At 37.7% G+C, this 22,177-nt stretch overlaps 1 long non-coding RNA gene and 1 pseudogene across 1 annotated transcript; one reads left to right on the forward strand and one right to left on the reverse strand.

Moving 5' to 3' along the window:
* The window catches only part of LOC134326742 (zinc finger protein 850-like), a 143,499-nt pseudogene extending 121,776 nt beyond the window's left edge, over window positions 1–21,723 (forward strand).
* LOC134326747 (uncharacterized) lies at window positions 6,349–8,788 on the reverse strand. Its single transcript, XR_010014570.1, has 5 exons — window positions 8,539–8,788; window positions 7,712–7,781; window positions 7,478–7,531; window positions 7,101–7,216; window positions 6,349–6,884 (listed from the first exon to the last, which is right to left on the reverse strand). It is a non-coding gene; the product is annotated as an uncharacterized LOC134326747 (long non-coding RNA).
* Window positions 21,724–22,177: the final 454 nt, after the last annotated feature.

Consider the following 22,177-nt stretch of genomic DNA (forward strand, 5'->3'; position numbering starts at 1 on the left):
GTCAAGGTCCCAGGTGTAAATGGGGAGCAGGGCTGTTAAATTTGGTGTTTTGGGTACAATTCTCTCATACTGGCCACTGGATATTCAACATGGCACCTCATGGCAAAGAACTCTCTGAGGATGTGAGAAATAGAATTGTTGCTCTCCACAAAGATGACCTGGGCTATAAGAAGATTGCTAACACCCTGAAACTGAGCTACAGCATGGTGGCCAAGGTCATACAGCGGTTTTCCAGGACAGGTTCCACTCGGAACAGGCTTCGCCAGGGTCGACCAAAGAAGTTGAGTCCATGTGTTCAGCGTCATATCCAGAGGTTGGCTTTAAAAAATAGACACATGAGTGCTGCCAGCATTGCTGCAGAGGTTGAAGACGTGGGAGGTCAGCCTGTCAGTGCTCAGACCATACGCCGCACACTGCATCAACTCGGTCTGCATGGTCGTCATCCCAGAAGGAAGCTGACGCACAAGAAAGCCCGCAAACAGTTTGCTGAAGACAAGCAATCCAAGAACATGGATTACTGGAATGCCCTGTGGTCTGACGAGACCAAGATAAACTTGTTTGGCTCAGATGGTGTCCAGCATGTGTGGCGGCGCCCTGGTGAGAAGTACCAAGACAACTGTATCTTGCCTACAGTCAAGCATGGTGGTGGTAGCATCATGGTCTTGGGCTGCATGAGTGTTGCTGGCACTGGGGAGCTGCAGTTCATTGAGGGAAACATGAATTCCAACATGTACTGTGACATTCTGAAACAGAGCATGATCCCCTCCCTTTGAAAACTGGGCCTCATGGCAGTTTTCCAACAGGATAACGACCCCAAACACAACCTCCAAGATGACAACTGCCTTGCTGAGGAAGCTGAAGGTAAAGGTGATGGACTAAACCCAATTGAGCACCTGTGGCGCATCCTCAAGTGGAAGGTGGAGGAGTTCAAGGTGTCTAACATCCACCAGCTCCGTGATGTCATCATGGAGGAGTGGAAGAGGATTCCAGTAGCAACCTGTGCAGCTCTGGTGAATTCCATGCCCAGGAGGGTTAAGGCAGTGCTGGATAATAATGGTGGTCACACAAAATATTGACACTTTGGGCACAATTTGGACATGTTCACTGTGGGGTGTACTCACTTATGTTGCCAGCTATTTAGACATTAATGGCTGTGTGTTGAGTTATTTTCAGAAGACAGTAAATCTACACTGCTATACAAGTTGTACACTGACTACTCTAAGTTATATCCAAGTTTTATTTCTATAGTGTTGTCCCATGAAAAGATATAATAAAATATTTGCAGAAATGTGAGGGGTGTACTCACTTATGTGATACACTGTACATTTTACTATTGTCTCCCTTAATGACAGTAAAATATACAGGGGTTGGACAAAATAACTGAAACACCTGTCATTTTAGTGTGGTAGGTTTCATGGCTAAATTGGACCAGTCTGGTGGCCAATCTTCATTAATTGCACATTGCACCAGTAAGAGCAGAGTGTGAAGGTTCAATTAGCAGGGTAAGAGCACAGTTTTGCTCAAAATATTGCAATGCACACAACATTATGGGTGACATACCAGAGTTCAAAAGAGGACAAATTGTTGGTGCACGTCTTGCTGGCGCATCTGTGACCAAGACAGCAAGTCTTTGTGATGTATCAAGAGCCACGGTAACCAGGGTAATGTCAGCATACCACCAAGAAGGACAAACCACATCCAACAGGATTAACTGTGGACGCAAGAGGAAGCTGTCTGAAAGGGATGTTCGGGTGCTAACCCGGATTGTATCCAAAAAACATAAAACCACGGCTGCCCAAATCACAGCAGAATTAAATGTGCACCTCAACTCTCCTGTTTCCACCAGAACTGTCCGTCGGGAGCTCCACAGGGTCAATATACACGGCCGGGCTGCTATAGCCAAACCTTTGGTCACTTGTGCCAATGCCAAACGTCGGTTTCAATGGTGCAAGGAGCGCAAATCTTGGGCTGTGGACAATGTGAAACATGTATTGTTCTCTGATGAGTCCACCTTTACTGTTTTCCCCACATCCGGGAGAGTTACGGTGTGGAGAAGCCCCAAAGAAGCGTACCACCCAGACTGTTGCATGCCCAGAGTGAAGCATGGGGGTGGATCAGTGATGGTTTGGGCTGCCATATCATGGCATTCCCTTGGCCCGATACTTGTGCTAGATGGGCGCGTCACTGCCAAGGACTACCGAACCATTCTGGAGGACCATGTGCATCCAATGGCGGTGCCGTGTATCAGGATGACAATGCACCAATACACACAGCAAGACTGGTGAAAGATTGGTTTGATGAACATGAAAGTGAAGTTGAACATCTCCCATGGCCTGCACAGTCACCAGATCTAAATATTTTTGAGCCACTTTGGGGTGTTTTGGAGAAGCGAGTCAGGAAACGTTTTCCTCCACCAGCATCACGTAGTGACCTGGCCACTATCCTGCAAGAAGAATGGCTTAAAATCCCTCTGACCACTGTGCAGGACTTGTATATGTCATTTCCAAGACGAATTGACGCTGTATTGGCCGCAAAAGGAGGCCCTACACCATACTAATAAATTATTGTGGTCTAAAACCAGGTGTTTCAGTTATTTTGTCCAACCCCTGTACATAGGAGGAACGTACACGGAAAATTTTTTCTACATGGTGGACAGAGACTCATCCATTTCTCCTTTTTCTGGATGCCACAGTGGGGACCTCCTCCACTTAGGTTGGAGAGACCTTCCCCCACAGCTAGATATTCTTTCTAGCTTAGTACAGGGTCGTTTGTTGAAGACCCCAACCTTGGAACCACATTGTTGTTCATGTTTGATGTTTATTGTTTACTTGTATTTGTTCAGGGAGTGAATCAATTAAGCTTTATGTCTGTGATAATAGGTTACCGGAATATGAACACATATGGCCAGGGATAAAGTAAAGTTTATTTATTTTAATGTGAATGGGTTGCTAAATCCAATTAAACGCAGTCGAATCATATCTAAAATGAAGAAGGAACAAGCCCAGGTAGTGTACCTACAAGAAACTCACTTAAATGACAAAGAGCATGAGAAACTAAAGAGGATGGGCTTTACTTATTTGTTCTTCTCTTCATATAAATCAGGGCATAGGAGAGGGGTTGCTATCCTCATTTCAAGTAAAATACGCTTCGAAAAGATATTTGAAATGAGAGATAAAGAGGGCAGATTTATTTTAGTACGGGGGAAAATAGAAGGACATCCAGTTACTCTGTTAAATATATATGCACCCCCAGGAAGTGATTTGGGTTTCTTCCAGAAGATTACAAATATTATAGTAACAGAAACAGAAGGGCTTTTAATATGTGGGGGAGACCTAAATGTACGACTGCAACCAGGGCTGGACTCTTCGGGTGGAAAAAAACGTGGACTAAAATCACTACATAAGAAAATAAACACACTGTTTAAAGAAGCTGGATTGATTGACATATGGATAAATCTATTCCCTACCAGAAGAGATTATACTCATTATTCTGCTCCACACTCCCTCTACACAAGGATAGATTACTTTATAACATTTGGGAAAGATAGAGATAATATAGATTCTTGTGGAATAGGAACAATAGATTTAAGTGACCATGCACCAATATATTTATATGTTAATTTTGAGATGCAACCAAGAAATAATACTTGGAAACTAAATACGAGCCTACTTAATGACCCTTATTTCAAAACACAAATTAAAAGAGAGATCAAGGAATTTTTGGAAATTAATGATAATGGAGAGGTCTCACCACCCATTCTGTGGGATACCTTAAAGGCCGTCTTACGCGGTAAAATCATAGCAATATCAGCACATAAAACTAAAATGAGGAATAAAAAAATGGAGGAACTACAAGGGAAATTGAAGGAATTAGAAAAAAAACACAAGTTGAATTTGGCGCAAAACATATTGGAAGAAATAAAAAAAACTAGACATGAAATCAATAATCTGGCCACACAAAAAATCTAAACAAACCTAATGTTCCTAAAACAGAGACATTATGAAAGTGGACCCAAATCAATGAAAATATTGGCATGGAAATTGAAAAAAAAGATAACAGAAAATACAATTTATAAAATCAAAGACCCAAGAGCAAAAATAATAAAACATAAAATAAGCGAAATCCAAGATAGCTTTGAAGCATTTTATAAAACGTTATATTCCAAAATTCCAGGGGAAAATGTGACCCAAATCGACGTCTTCCTGAATTCGTTAGAGCTACCGGTTTTAAATGAAGAACAAAACAAAATTCTCACTGCTGATGTAACGGAAGACGAACTAAAAGCGGCAATTAGTAGACTTAAATTGAACAAATCACCAGGATCGGATGGCTTTACGACAGAATGGTATAAAGAATTTGGAAGTGAATTAATCCTTATTAATTAATTATTATATATTATTATTATATATTAATGCAACCTTATTAATTCTGCTATCCACTGTAAATTGGGTCCTAAAAGAGGCACACACACCACCTAGTTGGAAGGAGGCTGTAATCTCAGCTATATTAAAAGAAGGCAAGGACAAAATGGACTGTGGATCCTACAGACCAATATCTGTTCTTAATGTAGATTATAGACTATTTACCTCTATAATGGCCAGACGATTAGAAAAGTTCCTACCCATCTTGATTCACCATGATCAGACGGGTTTTATACAGCAACGCCAAACAGTGGACAATATACGAAGGTCACTACATATTATAGACCATATACAAAAAAACAAAATGAAAGCGATAGTGATGAGTGTTGATGCAGAAAAGGCATTTGACTCAGTTAACTGGACCTTTCTTTATAGAACCTTATATAGATTTGGCTTACATGACATAATTATTAAAACAATACAGACCTTATATGATAAACCAAGGGCTAGGATTAAAATTAATGGATATTTGTCAAATAGTTTTAACATAGAAAGGGGCTCGAGACAGGGTTGTGCATGGTCACCTCAGCTGTTTGCTTTATACCTGGAACCATTAGCTCAATATATTAGACAAAATGAGGATATTATGGGAATTACAATTAAAGGGACGGAGCACAAATTGGCTTGTTATGCTGATGACATTCTAATTTTCCTAGGGCAACCAACTCACTCGTTACCCCATCTGATGCAAACGTTTGAATAATATGGTCAACTATCTGGTTATAAGATTAAAACAAATAAAACTCAGTTACTTTCATTCAACTATAACCCACCAGGAGCGATTAAAAATAGATACCCCCTGACATGGCATACAGAATATTTTAAATATTTAGGTATTAACATTCCAAAAGACCTTACAAAACTCTCAGAATATAACTATCAGCCTATAAACGAAAGAATTAAGGAGGACATTACAAGATGGAATCTAATTCCTTTGCTTAGTTTCGGCTCAAGGATTGAATCCACTAAAATGAATTTATTGCCTAGATTGTTATACCTGTTATATATTGTTATATTGTTATACCTGTTTCAAACTTTGCCTATAGAGGTCAGCCAAAGCCAATTCAACGAATGGGATAAAATGTTATTAAAGTATATCTGGCAAGGTAAAAGACCTAGGGTTCGCCTCAAAACTCTACAATTAGCCAAGGAAAAAGGGGGATGGGGTTTACCTTCCTTTAGAGATTATTATTTTGCAGCGCAAATGAGAGCTGTGATTTACTGGTGTAATCCACTATACAACCCAGGAAAAAATGTACTGTGAAATTTCATAGTAAAACTGTGAAATATTTTACAGTTCTACTTTGAAATTTTGATGGTAATTTGGCCACTTCATGGTTCTACTGTGAAATTTTATAGTAATCTAGTTGACAGTTCCACTATCAACTTTCACAGTAAAACCATGAATTATTTCACAGTTTTACTATAAAAAAAAGTTCACAGTAAAACTTAATTATTTTACAGTTCTACTATGAATTGATGGTAATTTGGCCACTTCATGGTTCTACTGTGAACTTTCATAGTAGTCCAGTTGACAGTTCCACTATGAACTTTCACAGTAAAACACTGAATTATTTCACAGTTCTACTATAAACAATTTCAAAGTAAAACTGTGAAATATTTTACAGTTCTACTATGAATTGATGGTAATTTGGCCACTTCATGGTTCTACTGTGAACTTTCATAGTAATCTAGTTGACAGTTCCACTATGAACTTTCACAGTAAAACACTGAATTATTTCACAGTTCTACTATAAACAATTTCAAAGTAAAACTGTAAACCTGATTGATTATTTTACTGTGATGTTTAAAAGTTCCACTGTAAACTTGGTAAACAGTTTTACCCTGGACTTCACAGTTTACTTTGTAATTACTGTACTTTGACATTAATTATACAATACAATACAATACAATGTATAGATCTCACAACTCCATTTATTCAGCAACGGTATAATTTCAAACACGCACAAAAACAACTGGTAAGGATTCCTTCTAAATGGTAAACTGATAACACATGTACCAACTTGGCATTCTATAATGTAATGTTAAATGCATTAAAATAATAGTAATATAAAAAATAATGGTAATAGATTGTATTTGTTATATAATAACATAATTATATTACACTTAATAATTTATTTTACGATGGTAATTATACAATAATATAATTTTATTATACTGTAATATATACAATTATATAACTGAATAATGTATTGTGGTATAAATCTACAGTATATATAAACTCTATACATACATAATGAGAAATCGAATTCATAAGCATTCCTTATGCATTTAATTATGGCAGTATTGGGTGCTTGGATGTGTCCTATGTCTGAGTGTGTGTGGGGGTGTGAATTGTGACATGAATTACACCTCTTGTTTTCCTAGCTTGTCCACATTGTTGAATTTGCTGGTGAAGTACACTTTCTGGACCTCCTTCATGGGGAAAATCTGTTCGGCCACCTTTAAAAATGCAAAAAAAATAAAATAAATAAATAAATAAATAAAAATAATCAAACATTTGCCGCCATCACCTCTAAGCTACAGGGGCCCTAATATATTTAATCAGCAATGTCTTACATCTGATGTATCATAAGGCATATATTTGGTAAGCGTATCATTAATTACCATTAATTGTTATGGTGCAAAAAATATTTATTGCTGAAAAACATGACTTACCTTCATCTGCACTAAAGCACTGACGCAGACAGATCTTCTCTCTTTTTAATTTCATTATTTTAGTAGCTCAGACTGCCTTAAGATGGATTGGCATGGCCCGTCTGATTCACTAGTTACTAGAAAAAGAATCAAACAATTAATATCAGCAGCTATGCAATCAGTACACAGTTTAGCATTTAGTAACACACCCAACAGAAGTTGAAAACAGTCAGGGCTTTAAGCATATATAGATATGCAGGCGGGCACAAAGGTGGATGAATGGATAGATGAAAAGACATTGTCAGCACCAAAACTGTAAAGAAGTGAGTTGTTTTACATATTTTAACACAAATTTATTTTAAACACAATCTGTTTTTAAAAAATCAATTAGCACCTACTTTAAGTTTCCGAGATCCAGGCCTCCTTGTAATTTTCTCTTTTACATCATAGTCCTAGAATGAAATGATTAAGAATATGTAGTTATCTGAGTTATCTACAACAACAGTAACATTCTGTGGATGTGGTTGTAAAGCAATGTACTGAAACTTGCTGCTACTATCATGAACAAGAATATGAAAAACCCATCCTTATGTGCTGATGTAAATGTAGGCAGATACTGTTATCTACAATACCCGGGTCTTTTCTGTCGGACACTGAGACTCTCTGAACCTCAGCAGCCCTCCTTGACATGTGGTCATTTTCCTGGAATAAAAATACTGTTTTTAATTTCATATTTAAAATCTGTAGTTAACAGAATGCTACAATAGCTTAAACACAGTGGCACAAATGCAGGGTTTTCCCTGGGTTGTTGGCAGGCTTACGTGGTGTGGTCACTGGGCTTGGGCTTAGGTGGTGCCCAAGTTTTATAGGGAGTAGGGAAAGAGTAGGGGAAACCTGAAATGTGTGTTAATAGACATTTCCTGAATAAATCATATAAACTTTGATCAACTGCCCCAGTTTCACAGCAATAATTTAAAGCACACATATCACCCATCATTCCAAAGAAAATGCTGGACCTCCACTATTTTAGGAGCAACTTGCAGGTTAACGTTCACATTTAATTAAGACGTGTATAAATAAGACATAAAAGGTGAATTGTCTTGTAGGAAATATTAAAAGCATTTATATTATCTGTACACTTAGAATTATAAAAAGTGATAGGTTTATTATAGTGCAGTTTAGCACTGTAACAACACTATAAACTAAGTAATTGTACCAGTCTTAACGCGTTGCAAGTATTACTACGCATTTAAAAAGAGCACAATCAATTACCGTCAGATAACAGACTGTTTATGCTAATGGTTTAGCTAACGTCCCAAGTAACTAATTTGAAGACATAGAATCCTGAGACCTGTGTTATTTTCGGCTTTCTAAAATGGCCATTTATTTTTAATAACATTTTAGGCATAGTAAATATATTATTGTGTATTATTATAAACTGTTTAAGTTAATGACTTACCATCGAACTTCAGGGTTTAGCAGGGCGCCGCTTCACCAACGTCTTTTTATCCATTTCTCACTTTCCAGGTAACAGTTTAGCCGTTGATGAGATTTTCCGTCGTCAGATTCTTGTCCTTTAATAAGTTCTGACTCAATAACACATGTGGCAGGAACTTTATCTTTAAGCAGATACACAGCGCGGACTTAAACAGACTCGTTTTTGAGAATTAAATCACTGAAACTGACACAAAATTTGTATTTCGCGCGGTTCACCTGACGCGAAGCTCGAGACGCTTGGTTGAAATAACGGTCTCAAATCAAGTGCGCATGTGCGCATGCCCAGATGTCCAGACTGACATGATGTCTGACATGATGTCTGTAGAAGAGAGGTTTGCGCAGAACAGGCATAATAAAAGGCGCTATAAAGTCATCTGTCTGATGTAATATTGATGTAATGTAATATTTGTCCTGTCTGCATGAGGTTATTTGTATTTTTGTAATATTATAAATATGTAAATCTGTGCTGTATTCTTTTTTTATTGGAATATTGTTAATCATCTATTTTTTTTTTAGATGTACAGTAAATAATGTTTTTTTGACATGTTTTTCATGTCATGTAATTAATTTACCCCCACACACATACATTTACACCCTTCATTCACATACCTATTTTAAATAATACATAAATATTATATACATTATTATTGTCTTGATATTTGTATCTTGTCGTTTACCTATATGGCCATAGTTAAACTGTAAATTACTGTAAACATCAAACATTAGAAGAGGTGACTATGAACTATTCCTAGTTGAACTTTAAACTGTAAGTTGACTGAATTTAACAATTCAACAATATCATGTTTACAGTTGAACTGTAAACTTCACAGTCAACATTATTAAACACCAGAGGAGGTGGCCATGAACTTCATGGTAACATGAGAGTTCACAGTTGTACTTATGGTCAAACTGTAAAAGTGACAGTAGAACTATGAACTATTATGGTTCAACTGTAAACTTTACAGTTTTACTGTAAACTTTACAGTCAATATTATTAAACACTGTGTTATGGTTATGGTCTGATGAGACCAAGATTAATTTGTTTGGTTCAGATGGTCTCAAGCATGTGTGGCGGCAATCAGGTGAGGAGTACAAAGATAAGTGTGTCATGCCTACAGTCAAGCATGGTGGTGGGAATGCCATGGTCTGGGGCTGCATGAGTGCAGCAGGTGTTGGGGAGTTACATTTCATTGAGGGACACATGAACTCCAATATGTACTGTGAAATACTGAAGCAGAGCATGATCCCCTCCCTCCGGAAACTGGGTCGCAGAGCAGTGTTCCAGCATGATAATGACCCCAAACACACCTCTAAGACGACCACTGCTTTATTGAAGAGGCTGAGGGTAAAGGTGATGGACTGGCCAAGCATGTCTCCAGACCTAAACCCAATAGAACATCTTTGGGGCATCCTCAAGCGGAAGGTGGAGGAGCGCAAAGTCTCGAATATCCGCCAGCTCCGTGATGTCATCATGGAGGAGTGGAAAAGCATTCCAGTGGCAACCTGTGAAGCTCTGGTAAACTCCATGCCCAGGAGAGTTAAGGCAGTTCTGGGAAATAATGGTGGCCACACAAAATATTGACCCTTCAGGAACTTTCACTAAGGGGTGTACTCACTTTTGTTGCCGGTGGTTTAGACATTAATGGCTGTATATTGAGTTATTTTGAGGGAAGAATAAATTTACACTGTTATATAAGCTGCACACAGACTACTTTTCATTGTGTCAAAGTGTCATTTTGTCAGTGTTGTCCCATGAAAAGATATACTTAAATATCTGCAGAAATGTGAGGGGTGTACTCACTTTTGTGATACACTGTAAATAATGTCTTTTTGACATGTTTTTCATGTCATGTAATTAATTTACCCCCACACACATACATTTACACCCTTCATTCACATACCTACTTTAAATAATACATAAATATTATATACATTATTATTGTCTTGATATTTGTATCTTGTCGTTTATCTATATGGCCATAGTTAAACTGTAAATTACTGTGAACATCAAACATTAGAAGAGGTGACTATGAACTATTCCTAGTTGAACTTTAAACTGTAAGTTGACTGAATTTAACAATTCAACAATATCATGTTTACAGTTGAACTGTAAACTTCACAGTCAACATTATTAAACACCAGAGGAGGTGGCCATGAACTTCATGGTAACATGAGAGTTCACAGTTGTACTTATGGTCAAACTGTAAAAGTGACAGTAGAACTATGAACTATTATGGTTCAACTGTAAACTTTACAGTTTTACTGTAAACTTTACAGTCAATATTATTAAACACTGAAAAGGTTACCATGAACTTCGTGGTAACATGAGAGTTCACAGTTGTACTTATGGTCAAACTGTAAAAATGACAGTAGAACTGTGAACTGTTATGGTTCAACTGTAAACTTAACAGTTTTACTGTAAACTTCACAGTCAATATTATTAAACACTGAAAAGGTTAGAATGAACTTCATAGTGACATGAGAGTTCACAGTTGTACTCATGGTCAAACTGTAAAAATGACAGTAGAACTGTGAACTTTTATGGTTCAACTGTAAACTTAACAGTTTTACTGTAAAACTTCACAGTACATTTTTTCCTGGGAATATGCACTGGAAAAATATAGAGGAGAAAATAACTACCACCCCCATACAGGCAGTTCTTGCAGATGACAATTTACAAGGTTATATAAATACTATTGATAACCCATGGGTGAAATGGACCCTTAAAGTATGGAAAACTATTATAAAAGAACACAAATTGGAGGGAGATATTGCAATCCTTAAATGGTGTGCATATGATTCCAGTTTTACACCGAACAAACTGGACTCTAGATTTAAGGAATGGACGACCAAGGGAATAACAGCGTTGTGCACAATAATGAAAGAAGGAACATTACCTAGTTTTGAAAAGCTTAAAGAAATACACCTACTAGGAAAACAAGACTTTTATCGATATTTACAAATGAGATGTTTTGTTAACACAAGGGCCAAAAATGTAGCCGGGGCAAACCAAGGCCTAATTAACTTACTCAAGAAATCGTATAACGCAGATATTGGCGGTGGGATAATTTCATGTTTGTACAAAGCTTTCTCTGACCTAAAAACACATTCAACTCTGTATATTAAAACTAAATGGGAAAAGGAAGGAGGGATAAGTATATCAGAGGAAGAATGGACAACAATATGGAGATATCAGTGGAAGTGCACCAGATCTCAATATTGGAGGGAGTTTGGGTGGAAGAACTCAATAAGATACTTTATTACACCCTCTCAGAAATCACATTATGATAATAACCCCCCTGTCTGCTGGAGAAACTGTGGAAATCAAAATGCTAACCACTTCCATGTGTTTTGGGACTGCCCGGGTATTAAAGACTATTGGATGGGGATACATGAAGCTCTACAAAATATCTTTGAATCTGAAATTAACTTGTGCAAGACCATGTATCTTGGACTCATACCTCAGGAGTGGGTGAAAAAGGATAAACACTTAATAAATGCACTGTTAGTGGCTGCCAGGAAAGCTCTTACCAGGAAGTGGTTGTCCCGGGAGAGCCCGACCCTGAATGTATGGATGGACATCACAATGAGTATTTACAAAATGGAAAAAATAACAGCATTCTTAAATTTAAAATTAGAACAATTTGATTTAATTTGGGTAAAATGGGTCAATTATGTGACACCCCTTAGGCCTGATTTTATTTTCACAGAGTAATGCATATGTTGTATATAAGAATTCACTCCCTATTTGTACATAGTTCATTTAGAAATATTGTTATTAATGCTACTATTGTTATTATTATTGTGTTCTCCCCTCCACGGACGGGGAGAGAGGGAAAGAGGAAGTTTGTGAAAAAAAAAAAAATGTTAAAAAAACACAGAAAACAGTTTGTATTGAAAATTTTGTGATGCTAAATGTTAATAAATAAAGAATAAAAAAAAAAAAGAAAAGTATGAACATGAAAAGTATGAGCATGTACAGCACTCAATACTTAGTTCGGGCTCCTTTTGCCTGGATTACTGCAGCAATGTGGCATGGCATGGAGTCCATAGTTCAAGATTTTCTATGGGGTTAAGGTCAGGCGAGTTTGCTGGCCAATTAAGAACAGGGATACCATGGTCCTTAAACCAGGTACTGGTAGCTTTGGCACTGTGTGCAGGTGCCAAGTCCTGTTGGAAAATGAAATCTGCATCTCCATAAAGTTGGTCAGCAGCAAAAAGCATGAAGTGTTACTTTTTTCCTTATGGAAAACTGTCAAAGGGTTCTCTGAGTGATGCCACAGAAGATCCACATTTGTTACCATAAAATACAAAGTTTGCACAAGGGACGTGAGAGTGTGAAGAACCTTTAAATAAAAAAAATTAAAAAACACAACCTTTTCCAAATTAAGATTCCTTAAGACTTCTTCACACTCACACATCCCTTCTACAAACATAGTATTTTATGGAACCAAAAGTAGTTCTTCTGTGGCATGACTCAGAGAACCCTTTGACAAAACAATGATTTTTTTCAAGGGTTCTTTAGTTAAGGAAGTAGTTCTACTTAGAACTATGACTTCTATATGGAACCATGTCATGCTCAAAAGGTTCTTTGCATAGTGAAATGGTTCTTTAGATTGATGGAGATTGTGTTGTGCATGGTTCTATATAGCACCAAAAGGGTTCTTCTATTGTTACAAGCTTGTAACACTACAAGCACCCTCTTGGTGCTAAATAGAAACATGTACAACGAATTCTCCATTCTATATAGGTCCTTAATGCTCATGGTCATTCACTTTACTAAAGAACCCTTGAAGAACCATATTTTTTTTAAGTGTGTACACTTATCAAAGGAGTATGGATTATTTACCATATTAACCTTTTTTTATACAATTACTCACAGTTGTCTTCTTATAATCAGGTTCACTAGCAAGACAGGTGCGCAAAAGACAAAGGTATGTAATGAACAAGCAATAGATCCTTTAATAACTTTAATAACATACATTGAATGTGACAATGATTCTGTTTTGTATCTTTTGTTTAACTGTACAGAATGTCTTGCAGAAAACCACCATATTGGACACTTACGCGAAAAGCAAAAGCATGGGTTGATCGAGACTTAGAGTCAATTCAGGCACAAAGGGGGGAGGGGGTGCAGAGCATTGATTCAGAAACATAAAACAATGCTCTACTTGAAGACGAAGACCACGATGATGATGATTTGGAGTTCATGGATTGCCAATCTGCTGTGTGTAATAATGACCTCAGTTGCATTACTAATGATGTATTTTTTGACTGTGAGGACTTTGATTCTGGATCAGAGTCAGAACTGGAGTTTGATTATTTGCGTGATGAACTAGCAAAATGGGCAATTCAACACCACATCACGCACAGTGCAATAAATGCACTGCTAGATGTCCTTGGCAAGTATCACTCAATCTTGCCAAAAGATGCCAGGACACTCTTGAGTACAGCAAGATCAAATGATCTTGCAATTCAGGATAAAGCCAGTGGTCAGTAGTACTACTTTGGTGTGCTCCAATCAATTACACACATTCTGCAAAAAAACTATTGCTATTACCCTCATTTTACCATATTTCTTGTAGTTTTTCATGCTCTTCTAAATTGTAGTGTATATTTTACTATATTTCCTTTTAGTTTTCATGTTCTTAATTTTTTATCTCTCTTGTTTTAATTTCATATTCCCTAAATTGTAGGTTATACTTTACAATATTTTCTTTAAATTTTTCATGTCCTTAATTTTTTTTTATCTCTCTTGTTTGAATTTCATGTTCTTAATTGTAACTAAATGTTTGCAAGAAGTCTTTCTGAGGTTTTAGATCTCAGGAATGTTTTAATGCTTTTAATTAATTTTGTTTTTTTCCTTATGTAAAGCACTTTGAATTGCCACTGTGTATGAAAGGTGCTATACAAATAAACTTGCCTTGCCTTGCCTTGCCTTGCCTTGCCTCTGTAGAGTATCTGTACTTATTTTCACTTACCAAGGGCTCCCAAATGTTAAACACAACAATGACAACATTCAAGGAATTTTTTATTACATTTAAGAAAAAAGTTGATGTTATCATAATGTCAATGCTAGTTTGCCATACAAAGATGTGAAATTTGCAATTTGAAAGTGTTTGTGCATTTGGAACAATAGATTACTTTTACGCTAAGGATAAATTGGGATCATAGTTACATACGTCAAATTACAACTGAGACTTCAAGGCATCAACATTAAGTACAGGATTCTATGGTAAGCTATTTACCAAGAAGCACTTCTGATTTGAAGCTAACATGAGCACACAACAAACTTGTGATTTATTTTTTAAGATTACCCCTTTAGTTCCTCTTATCAGTCAGAGAGAATGTTTAATTCTCTAAATTCTATAAATTTTGTATACTATCTAGGCCCTTAAAGATTTGGAACTTTCATTTTTAGTAATTCAGTAAAGTAAGTGTTTTAAGGGGGCTGTTTAGCTGCTGGTTGCTTTGTTTAGTATCCACCTTAGTGGCCTGTTTAAAAATAAAATGTTAGTGTACAAAATCATCACTCTTGGCTTTAATTAGACGGGGCTGTATCAGCTAATAAAGCTAGACATAGCACTGCAAATAGTTTCTATGATGACAATACACATGGTGAAACAATTTTTTTAATTCATGAGAAGTCCTGTGGTTAACGAGCAATTATTAACTAAAGACAGGACTTAACAGACATGTGAGTTAGTTATAAAGCAGGCATGGGGTTTTTAAAAGCATCTTAGCATGAATATGATTCTTAAATTAGTGTTTATGAATCTTAACTAGTAGAGCGTAAGTCTTAAGTGTAATGCTCGCTCTACAAGTTAAGATAATCTTAACACTAGGATCCTTTTGGGAATCTTGGCCCAGGTTAGTTAGTCTTCTTGTGACATTACATAATAAGCCATAATTGTCATAACCAAACTAATCTAGTCATGCCCTCTCAATACCAAAACTATAAATAAATAATCTCAGAGTTAGAGGTGGGTGATATGGAAAAATGTAATATCACAAAGTCATTTTTTTTTTTTTTTTCTGTAAACAGCACCTACCATGCAACAAGATGCATCAAGGTGGCCCATGTCCAACCAGTGTACATGGGCAGATGCTTCTCATGGGACAGCACAAGGCCAGGGTGTTCTACCTCATGTCAGTGGTGAGTTTACTGAAGAAGCAGAAAAATATTTTTTTTCCAGTTGGGCATTAATACAGTGTATCACAAAAGTGAGTACACCGCTCACATTTCTTCAAATATTTCATTATATCTTTTCATGGGACAACACTATAGACATAAAACTTGGATATAACTTAGAGTAGTCAGTGTACAGCTTGTATAGCAGTGTAGATTTACTGTCTTCTGAAAATAACTCAACACACAGCCATTAATGTCTAAATGGCTGGCAACATAAGTGAGTACACCCCACAGTGAACATGTCCAAATTGTGCCCAAATGTGTCGTTGTCCCTCCCTGGTGTCATGTGTCAAGGTCCCAGGTGTAAATGGGGAGCAGGGCTGTTAAATTTGGTGTTTTGGGTACAATTCTCTCATACTGGCCACTGGATATTCAACATGGCACCTCATGGCAAAGAACTCTCTGAGGATGTGAGAAATAGAATTGTTGCTCTCCACAAAGATGGCCTGGGCTATAAGAAGATTGCTAACACCCTGAAACTGAGCTACAGCATGGTGGCCAAGGTCATACAGCGGTTTTCCAGGACAGGTTCCACTCGGAACAGGCCTCGCCAGGGTCGACCAAAGAAGTTGAGTCCATGTGTTCGGCGTCATATCCAGAGGTTGGCTTTAAAAAATAGACACATGAGTGCTGCCAGCATTGCTGCAGAGGTTGAAGATGTGGGAGGTCAGCCTGTCAGTGCTCAGACCATACACCGCACACTGCATCAACTCGGTCTGCATGGTCGTCATCCCAGAAGGAAGCTGACGCACAAGAAAGCCCGCAAACAGTTTGCTGAAGACAAGCAGTCCAAGAACATGGATTACTGGAATGCCCTGTGGTCTGACGAGACCAAGATAAACTTGTTTGGCTCAGATGGTGTCCAGCATGTGTGGCAGCGCCCTGGTGAGAAGTACCAAGACAACTGTATCTTGCCTACAGTCAAGCATGGTGGTGGTAGCATCATGGTCTTGGGCTGCATGAGTGTTGCTGGCACTGGGGAGCTGCAGTTCATTGAGGGAAACATGAATTCCAACATGTACTGTGACATTCTGAAACAGAGCACGATCCCCTCCCTTCGAAAACTGGGCCTCATGGCAGTTTTCCAACAGGATAACGACCCCAAACACAACCTCCATGATGACAACTGCCTTGCTGAGGAAGCTGAAGGTAAAGGTGATGGACTAAACCCAATTGAGCACCTGTGGCGCATCCTCAAGTGGAAGGTGGAGGAGTTCAAGGTGTCTAACATCCACCAGCTCCGTGATGTCATCATGGAGGAGTGGAAGAGGATTCCAGTAGCAACCTGTGCAGCTCTGGTGAATTCCATGCCCAGGAGGGTTAAGGCAGTGCTGGATAATAATGGTGGTCACACAAAATATTGACACTTTGGGCACAATTTGGACATGTTCACTGTGGGGTGTACTCACTTATGTTGCCAGCTATTTAGACATTAATGGCTGTGTGTTGAGTTATTTTCAGAAGACAGTAAATCTACACTGCTATACAAGTTGTACACTGACTACTCTAAGTTATATCCAAGTTTTATTTCTATAGTGTTGTCCCATGAAAAGATATAATAAAATATTTGCAGAAATGTGAGGGGTGTACTCACTTTTGTGATACACTGTACATGAATAATATAGTTAATAATGACACTTTAGGTCGCTAAAATACTAAGAATAAAAGTCAGGCATTTTCTGTAGAGTAACCATTTTTATTTTAATTTCTCCATTAACAGCACCCACCATACAGCTATGACAGTTAAGTACACTTTTAATCTCAAAAGCATCTGAGCACGAATATGATGCTTAAAATAGCGTCAAGATAATCTTAACTGTCAGAGTGTGTGTTTAGTGTGATGCTTGCTCTACCAGTTAAGTTTATCTTTACACCAAGATTCTTTTAAAAATCTGGGCCCAGGTTAGTTAGTCTTCTTGTGGCACACAGGATGAGCCATAATCACCATAACCAAGCTAATTTTCTCATCATGCCCAGTCAAAACAAAACTAGAGTCACATTTTCTGAGTATCTTTTTTTTTTATTCCCTGTAAACAGCATATACCATGCAACAAGAGCCATCAAGGTGGCCCATGTCTGACCAGTGTACACTACAAGGCCAGGGGGTTCTACCTCATGTTAATGGTGAGTTTACTGAAGAAGGAGAAAAGCAATTTTTCAGTTGGGTATTAGTACGTTAACACTACAAGTAAGAATGATGCCTTAAGTCGCTGAAATGCAAATAATAAAAGTCAGGCATTCTCAAAAGCACAGGATGTGCCATAATTGCCATAACCAAGCTAATTTTCTCATCATGCCTTGTCAAAACCAAAACTACAGTGGTGCTTGAAAGTTTGTGAACCCTTCAGAATTTTATATTTCTGCATACATTTGACCTAAAATGTCATCAGATTTTTACACAAGTCCTACAAGTAGATAAGGAGAACCATATCAAACAAATGAGACACAAATATTAGACTTCGTCATTTTTTTATTGAAGAAAATGGTCCAATATTACAGATTTGTGAGTGGTAAAAGTATGTGAACCTTTGCTTTCAGTATCTGGTGTGACCCCTTTGTGCAGCAATAACTACAACTAAACGTTTCTGAAAACTGCTGATTAGTCCTGCACATCGGCTTGGAGGAGTTTTAGCCCATTCCTGCGTACAACTTCACAGCTTCAACTCTGTTATGTTGGTGGGTTTCCTCCCATGAACCGCTTGCTTCAGGTCCATCCACATTATTGCATTAATATCGGGACTTTGACTTGGCCATTCCAAAACATTAACTTTATTCTTCTTTAACTATTCTTTGGTAAAATGACTTGTGTGCTTCTGGTTGTTGTCTTGCTGCGTGACCCACGTTCTCTTGCAGATGCAGCAAAACAGGCCTAAACCATGATACTACCACCACCGTGTTTCACAGATGGGATAAGGTTTTTATGCTGGAATGCAGTGTTTTCCTTTCTCCAAACATAACACTTCTCATTTAAACCAAAAAGATCTGTTCCATTGTTTCAGTAGCCTTCTGGCTTGTCCATGTGATCTTTAGCAAACTGCAGACGTGCAGCAATATTCTTTTTGGAGAGCAGTGGCTTTCTCCTTGCAACCCTGCCATGCACACCACTGTTGTTCAGTGTTCTCCTGATGGTGGACTCATGAACATCAACATTAGCCAATGTGAGAAAGGCCTGTAGTTGCTTATAAGTTACCTTGGGTTCCTTCGTGACCTCGCGGACTATTACACGCCTTGCTCTTGTCGTGATCACTGTTGGTCGACCACTCCTGGGGAAGGTAACAATGGTCTTGAATTTCCAACATTTGTACACAACCTGTCTGACTGTGGATTGGTGGAGTCCAAACTCTTTAGAGATGATTTTGTAACCTTTTCCAGCCTGATGAGAATCAATGACTTCTCTCAGAAATCTCCTTTGTTCGTGCCATGATACACTTCCACAAACGTGTTGTGAAGAGCAGACTTTGATAGATCCCTGTTCTTTAAATAAAACAGGGTGCCCACTCATACCTGATTGTCATCCCATTGATTGAAAACACCTGACTCTAATTTCACCTTCAAATTATCTGCTAATCCTGAAGATTCACTCACAGATATGTTATATTGGATCATTTTCCTCAATAAATAAATGACCAAGTCTAATATTTGTGTCTTATTTGTTTGATTTGAATCTCCATAGCTACTATTAGGACTTGTGTGAAAATCTGATAAAGTTTTAGGTCAAATTTATGCAGAAATATAGACAATTCCAAAGGGTTTGCAAACTTCAAAGCACCACTGTAAAAAAAATTAAAAATAAATAAATAATTAAAAAAGAAAAAAAAAGTCATGTACTTTCTAATTTTTTTTCCGCTGTAAACAGCACCTACCGTACAACGAGATCCATCAAGGTGGCCCATGTCCAACCAGTGTACATGGGCAAATGCTTCTCAGGGGACAGGACAAGGCCAGGGCGTCCTATCTCATGTCAACGGTGAGTTTAATGAAGAAGGAGAAAAGCAATTTATCAGTTTATTAATACATAAATATTATAGGTAAGAACAACGTCTTAGGTAGAGTGAACTTTTTCATTTTAATTTCTGCTTTAACAGCACCCACCATACAGCAGGGACTGTCAAGGTGGTTCATACCCAATCAGTGCACACGTAAGTTTGATCAGTTAGAATGAACAGCCCTACAACACATTAATCATGAATAGAAAATAGACTAGATCTGAAGCCTGTCGTGCACCAGGAGGAACCCAGGACCCACTGGGCGCCAGTGGCGGATCTGCCAATCTGCCACCTGGCATCTGCTGGCACCAGGAAGGAGACATTAATTTCTATTTTATTTAGTAGTTAATTGCTATTTTTGTTTTGTTATTTGTGTTCATCGTAATTATTATTCTAATGTTTATTTATCATATATAAAAAATTTGATTCATTAATTCATATTTCACTTAATTTTGTGTCAAGGAACAATAATAAATAAAAATGTTACTACCACTGATTATAATGTCTGTTGCTTATAGATATATTATCTGTATTGTCTATTATTATTATTATTGTTATTATTATTATTTTTAAAGCAGTACATGAGAGGGGAGTGCACACACACACACACACGTTCAATTACATTCAGACGCTGTATTTTAGCTATACTGTACACATAAGTCTGGAATGCAGCGTCTGAACGCCATTTCAGCATCCAAGCCTGATATTTAGGAGATGTATTACAGATGAATAAGCGCTCTAATAAATGGTCTCGGATGCCTCTCATAAGCGTCTCTGAGACGCAGGCATGATGATGACGTAGTAAGATTGATCTGGAACGCAGCAGCTAAAGATCTTCCACGATCCACCAGCGACGTATCAGAGACGTATTGCAGATGAGCAAACGCTCTATTAAATACGTATTCCAGACGAACTGGGTTACATCCAACAGACGTCTCTGAGATGTATATGTGCTATCAGGGTTAATATATTCAGACTGTTTAAAATAGCTTTATGCTCATAATTGTGGTGATTTATGAAGCCTTTTTTACTCCCAGCACACCAAAGATTTACACTTGTGAGCTAATTATTAGTCCTGTCATGAACTGGATTAGATTTGCTTGGTGCAGGACTGATGTTGAGAAAGTCAGATCTCTTATATCTTTATTTATATCAAGTTATTTATAGTTATTTAATTATTAATATCTGCAGTATTTATAAGTATTTTATCCTGATGTTCTTTGAATTCAGATTCTCACTTAGACGTGAAGTGAATTTAATGTTTTTATTACTAGGTGATGAGTTTAATATTATTGTGGTATTAATGTAGTAAAAGTAATTCTAATTAATCGACTTGTTTCTTTGTTTCTGTTGCTTTCCAAGGAAACAGTTTCTACAGTCTTATCAAAGCATAAACATGAAGAACTTTCATCACTGCTCAGAGTGTGGGAAGAGTTTTACTAAGCAGAGTCATCTCAAACAACACCAGCGCATTCACGCAGGAAAGAAGCCATATCACTGCTCAGAATGTGGAAAGAGTTTTTCTCGTCAGAGTACACTCCAAAATCATGAGCGTGTTCACACAGGAGTGAGGCCGTATCACTGCTCAGTGTGCGGAAAGAGTTTTACTCAAAGTAGTGACCTTAAAGTACACCAGCGCATTCACACAGGAGAGAAATCATATTACTGCTCAGAGTGTGGAAAGAGTTTTGCTGAACATAGTACCCTTCAAAACCACCAGCGTATTCACACAGGAGAGAAACCGTATAACTGCACTGAGTGTGGAAAGAGTTTTACTCAAAGTAGTGCCCTTAAAGTACACCAGCGTGTTCACACAGGAGAGAAACCGTATCACTGCTCAGAGTGTGGAAAGAGTTTTATTCAAAGTAGTGCCCTTAAAGTACACCAGCGTATTCACACAGGAGAGAAACCGTATCACTGCTCAGTGTGTGGAAAGATTTTTGCTCAAGAAAATAATCTCAAACAGCATCAGCGTATTCACATAGAAAAACAACTTTACTGTTAAGAGTGTGGGAAGTATTTTATTGCATATTATGTTCTCCAACAACACCAGCGCATTCACACAGGAGAGAGGTCGTATTACAGTTTACTGTCTGAAAAGAACTTTAGTGAAAGGAATATCCTTTAAGTACACCACACCAGCGCATTCACATAGAGGATGACCCATATTGCTGCTTATAGTGCAGATGAAGTTTTACTGAAAGCAGCATTTTTAATAGACACCAGTACGGTCACACAGAAGTTACGTTTTTGTGACTGAAGTCGTGTTTCATTTTTTACTAATATTCACTAGAACTGTTCAACTTCAATTATCAAATGTACATGATGGTATGAATATGATCATTAATCATCAAATGTAATGTGGTGTAATGTACCAACCTCAGATCTGAATCTGTTTTTGTTCTTTATTCAAGTTTAATCTA

The sequence above is a fragment of the Trichomycterus rosablanca genome, chromosome 14 (assembly GCF_030014385.1).
Source record: "Trichomycterus rosablanca isolate fTriRos1 chromosome 14, fTriRos1.hap1, whole genome shotgun sequence".
In the NCBI taxonomy this organism is placed as follows: Eukaryota; Metazoa; Chordata; class Actinopteri; order Siluriformes; family Trichomycteridae; genus Trichomycterus; species Trichomycterus rosablanca.